Raw genomic sequence first — 6,151 nt, forward strand, 5'->3', positions numbered from 1 at the left:
GTCTGAGATGATGCTTTTCTTTCTGCTGCTTTACAACGTGCACTGATAACTGCTTTGTTTACTGAATAAAATACCAAATGTATTTCACATGTGCATATGGGATTAGAGGGAGTGCAGCCCTGTGGGGCTGTGGAGGACGTGACCTGCTCACCCGCATCCCCATGGGGCTGTAGTCGGCAGCCTTAGTTCCACTATAAGGAGTGCTCTTCTCAGGAGCTGGATTCCTGACTTAATATGGTATTTCACAATCTTCAGGCTTTTAAAATTATTCCTGGCAATAGACTTGTGCTGTTTATAACGGAGCAAGAAGGAGAAATGTGCTCCTCAACTATATTGGGATCTTTGCCCGTCTCCCAGCGGGAGATGGGGCCGGAGAAGTTTGAACAGTTTGCTGAGCCCATCATCTGCAGAGAATCATAGGTAGGGGTTGGAAGGGCCCTCCAGAGATCATTCAGTCCAACCCCTCTGCAGAAGCAGCTCCCCCTAGATCAGGTCACACAGGAACACATCCAGGAGGGTCCTGAAGACCTCCAAGGAAGGAGCCTCCACACCCTCCCTGTGCAGCCTGTGCCAGGGCTTCCTCACTTCACAGTGAAATAGTTTTTTTATGTTTAAATGGAACTTTTTGTGTTCCAGCTTCACCCCTTGCCCTGTTGCTAGATACAACTAGATGCTAGTCCTCATCATGGGAGGATTTGATAGAAGCTAGCTAAGGCTTGGCCTGGTGCATGTACATCATAAAAGGATCTCTGCAAAACTGTGGATGTAATATTTCCTTCTAAAAATGCGGATTCAAAAGCCCTGAGGGTGTTATTCCAGAGTAAATCATGCACCTGCCCAGAGCTGGAGAGCTACATCTACAGTTTCCTTAAAGACTCACCTTCCTCCCCCTGCTGCTCTCGGTGCAGGGCTGCACCAGCACACAACTGCTTTGTAGTTGGGCTTGTGCTCAGACAATCAGAAATGGGAATTGCCTGAACTGGAAGGTCAGCAAAAACAATGGTGCAGATGTGTGTCCTCTTAGTAAAATCAGTAACTAGCAGGGTATGGATTGACATGAAGCAGTGCAGAGCTTGTGGGAAGACTGAGACAGAGCTCCCTCCTCCTCATCCCCAGTGTGCTGGGTTATGACAAAACCAGCCAGCAGCCTTGTCCCCTCTGTGGGCCTCAGCTGCACAGTGGTTTCAGCCTGGACTTGGAGGCTGGTGACTGAGGGTAGAGTTGCTTTGCTTAGTTGGATCTTTTTCATCCCTTGGTCCCCTGGTGAATTTGAGGTTGCAAATCTAAGCAAACAAAGAACCTCTTCTGCAGGGATGCCATCCATCAGCGCTCCTTTACTGCTGCCTCACAGCTGCCCCGTGCTGCTGGGCAGGTTTTGCTTTCTCAGCAGAGGCTTTGCTGGTAAACCGTGCTTTCACTTGAGTCTTCAAACTGCCTTGAGAATTCTGAGGATTATTTCCCCCTTTACTGTATTCATATTAAGTCTGTTTGCCTTCACTATTGCTGGAACATCACTCAGTTGCAGCTTAATTTAAAAAGCATAGTTCAGAGACAGGTTTCTTTTGAATTCCTGGCCCTTTTCAGTAATGGGGGTTGCAAAAACCTGGTTCTCTCCAAAATCAAAGGCTATTGAATCTAGGGGAGCAAAGGCTAGGAAAGATCTTAGCAACAGTGGAGGAGGTAGTGCTTTGTTAGAGGGATGGGGTTCCTTTGGCAGCTATGAAGGAATTAGTCTCAATTGTCATCATAATATAATTTTCTGACTTAAATCCACTTGTTGTGATTCTATGAAATGCTCTTGCAGGACAGGAACCTGAGGAGCTGGGAACTTCATATATGTTCTGAAAGCCCAAATGAATCTTCATCTGATGCCCAATCTCAGTTCTTTTGCTGCTTCTGTCCCATGTTTTAAAGTCGCAAACAAGTGAACTGTTCTGCACCATCAGTTGACAGGGCCAGTACCTCAGGAACTGTTTAAAAGCTTCTTGCAGGACTTTATGTGACATCAGATGGTCCATTGAGACAGCTCCTGGAATAAATCAGAGACTGCCCAGGGGCCCTTCAGCAGGAAGGGAGACAGGGGTGAAACCTGTGTCTTTTATTAGACACAAAGTGCCTGTTTTCTGGGGCTGGTATAAATTTTGTAGTGTTGTTTGTAAACGAGTTGCAACTTGAAGGCCATGACATAATTGAGATGAAGATTGTGGGGGGAAAAAAGAGAATTAGGTGCCAAAAACACTGGGAAACATTAAATGCTGATGGGAGCAGCTTGACAAGATAATGTGAGGGGTAGTGAAGGAATATGCTGAGTAGTGAAGAAAAATTAATGTTAATGGGAGCATATGGTAACCTAAATCAGTGCTTCCTCCTTGGCCTGTTGGCAGGCTGTGGCCTTGCCCTGTGCAGGTCAGTCATGCTGCAGGGAGAGAGGAGAAATGCTTCTGACAGCTTGTGCTGAATTTGCCCAACAAGTAAATGTGAGTTACTGATGTCTTCCATGTTCAAACTGGAGAACAAAGGGATGTGTTTGCCATGTCCTCCTGGGAGCAGAGGAATGAGTGGGGAGGAGGGAACCCTGTGCAGGTTCCCCTGAAAGTGGAACATCACTGATGCCCCTGTGACACCCTTTTGTATCTCAGTGCTGAGGAAGTACTGTGTCCATTTCACTGTGGGTGAAATTCCCTGAGGCAGAGCAAACAGGCACCTTCCTTCAATATCTGTTGTGAGGGGATGGTGGGTGAGGGTGCAACTTGGGGCAGCACAGCCATGCTACCAGGAGGGAGGGCCTCAGTGTGGATCTCTGCTCTGCTCACAGTGGTGATTGCTGAGCTTCCCCCTGCCAGCTACAGCAGTTGCCCCAGGACAGTTTTTCCAGAAAAGCTTTATTTGATACAATTTTAGCTTCTTGCTGTGCTTCAAACATTGAAAGTGAGGAAGAGATCCAGCACCATGGCCAATGGCATTCTGAGTTGCATCGAGAAGAATGTGGCCAGGAGGTTGAGGGAGGTTCTGCTCCCTCCCCTTCTCTGGAGGTCTTCAAAACCCACCTGGACACGTTCCTGTGTGATCTGATCTAGGTGGGACCTGCTTCTGCAGGGCGTTGGACTAGATGATCTCTAAAGGTCCCTTCCAACCCCTACCATTCTATGATTCCATGATTCTATGATCTGTGCATTTCCTATGGAGAAACTTGTGTAAGCATTGAATAATCTGATCTAAACCCTCAACAGGTTAATCAGCTGTTTAGAATAGTGCTTTTGGAAAAGCTCAAACAAGCAACCTGTATCTACACAGTAGCTCAGCTTGTCCTGTATTTGAGTGCAAACATGTGCCAGTTTTCAAGGGAGCTCAGCTATTCCTGCCCAGCACATATCTGGAGCTGCAGACTCTGCTGAGACACTGGGCTGGCAAGCAGCCCTGCAAAGGCAGGGGCAGCCTTACAAAAGCAAGGAGCAGCCCTGTAAAGACAGAGAGCCTTCATCTTGCACTGAATCTCACCTGCTTTGACCAGTTAAATCTCTGCTGTAATCTGACTGAGGTACCCCAACACCTGAGGCGACTCAAGCAGCTGGAGCACTGGGATCCTCTTGGCTCCAGAGGCTTTTTTTGAGGGATGTGCAAGCCCAAGAAATGTCTTACTTAAAAGAGGGATTAGTTCTGCTCAGTAATTAGTTCAGCTTGTTGTTTAGTTGCGGAATTAGAATATGGCTCATGCTGAACAGCTTTTCCATGGAAGAAAATTCTCTCCTTCCCACCAGCCCTCAAGAAGCATTTCCATTTCGTGAAGATGTAAATGTAGGGCCCACCCCTAGGCTTCTCTTTGCTTATGCCCATGACACCACCACATGTAGGACATATGGCAAGACAATGTAAACCTGTACCTTGGAAAAAAGACTTTGCCTCTTCAAGTCACTATTCAGCCTCTTCTCATCAATGCCTGTGTGGGTCAGAGGGCCACAAGCCAGAAGCAACAGCCTGTGGCAAAATATGTTTAGCAAAGTGTCCCAAATCTCCTTGATTTCAATAGGATTAGCATTAAGGCCAGCGTGAGGCTTTTCTGTGGAGAAAGCTCACTTTGCAGCAAATGAGGCATCTGGATTTGGTCAATTTGTTGCTGGCAAAATCTCTCAGGAATGAGCAACATGTTATAAACCAGAGGGCTGATCAGTCTACTTTCTGGCACTACAGCCAATGCTTCCAACTCCTACTTAAACAACAGGAGTCAGGGTTCACTGCTTCAGTTAGGACAAAACCTACAGGAGTCACCCTTAAATTCTCAGGAAATTAAATTGTCAGGAAACACCTTTTAATGACTGCATTAGCTACAGGACACTCATTAAGCTAGAGGGTGCAGGAAAGTGTGCCCACAGTGATAATCCAGGCAAAGCCTGGGTTGAGCTAGAGAGTTGTGCATTTAACATACAACTCTAAGAAATCTGCAGTTTCAAAAGGAAAATAACACCCAACCCTCACACATGTTCACTGGAAATTCGAAGTTAAAGAGATAAGAGCATCACCCAAGTTGCATGTCAGCCTATGATAATAAAAGCCATTTCATTGTGCTGAAGGACAATGTTGCTGTGAACCCTCTCAGCCACTCCCCCAGAGAGGCAAGCAACTAGATGGCAACACTTTATGGTCTGGCTGTGCAAGTAGGAACTCTTCTCAGCCTGAGCTGTAGGGAATGCAAGTTACTTAACTCCTGCTCTGGTTTTTGAGAGGTTTGCAGCTTGGGCTGCAACTGGGTTACATAACAAGGCAATCCTTCCACAGGTTCAGACCCATGTGGTTTGGGAAATGAGGGAAGGAGACTTGTTCTGCAGTGTTTGTTCTTGTTTGTCTGCCTTCTGAGAGAGAAGTTATTAAGTCAGTCCACTGCTTCTGTGGGCTGAAAGGAGCTTGCCAGAATAAGGTCAAGGCAGAAGCTGATGGACCGAAAAGTTGCACTACAGTGACAGGCAAGGAACAGAGAATGTAATGGCATCAGCATCTTAAGCCACTGATGTTTTGCAGCTGGATGTTCCTCTGAAAAAAACCAGCTCTCCCTTGATGTTTGAGTCCACTGTAGAAGTAAGGATGTTTCTCTGCAACGTTACACTCACAGCTCACTACTGCAGATGGCTATAAACCCTTTATTGTCTTAGAACTTGATGTGGGAACAAGACACTGACAACCATCCCCAGGTGTGGCACATGGAACACAGCCACTGAGCCATGGAACAAGGAAATTCCACAGCATCACAGAATGGTAGGGTTGGAAGAGACCTTTAGAGATCATCCAGTCCAACCCCCCTACTCAAGTAGATCTGCCTAGATCAGGTGGCACAGAAACACATCCAGACAGATTTGGAAATCTCCAAGGAAGGAGACTCCACAGCGGCCTTGAGCAGCCTGTGCCAGGGCTCCCTCACCTTAACAGTGAAACAGTTTTTTCTCATGTTTAAATGGAACATTTCGTGTTCCAGCTTCATCCCATTACCCCTTGTCCTGTTGCTTGATACAGTAGAAAAAAGGGATGTCCCAACCTCCTGATACTCACCATTAAGATACTTATAAATATTAGACACTCCCCCTCAGTCTCTTCTTTTCCAGACTAAACAGCCCCAGTTCCCGTAGCCTTTCCTCATATGAAAGATGCTCCAGTCCCCTGATCATCTTTCTGGCCCTGCTCTGGACTGTCTCCAGAAGTTCCCTGTCCCTCTTGAGCTGGGGAGCCCAGAACTGGATACAGTACTCCAGATGAGGCCTCACCAGGGCAGAGTAGAGGGGGAGCAGAACCTCCCTTGACCTGCTGGCAACACTCTTCTTGATGCATCCCAGGATGCCATTGGCCTTCTTGGCCACGAGGGCACATTGCTGCCTCATATTTAGCTTATTATCAATCAGGACTCCCAGGTCTCTCTCTGCAGAGGCTGCTCTTCAGCAGTTCAACCCCCAGCCTGTACTGGTGCAGGGGGTTGTTCCTTCCCAGATGCAGGACTCTGCACTTGTCCTTGTTGAACCTCATGAGGTTCCTCTCTACCCAACTCTCAAGCCAATCGAGATCCCACTGAATGGCAGCACAGCCTCTGGGGAATCAGCCAGTCCTCCCAGTTTGCTGTCATCAGGGAACATGCTGAGGGTACACTCTGTCCCCTCATCCAGGTCGTTGA

Source organism: Colius striatus, chromosome 1 (genome assembly GCF_028858725.1).
Source record: "Colius striatus isolate bColStr4 chromosome 1, bColStr4.1.hap1, whole genome shotgun sequence".
NCBI classification, from domain to species: Eukaryota; Metazoa; Chordata; class Aves; order Coliiformes; family Coliidae; genus Colius; species Colius striatus.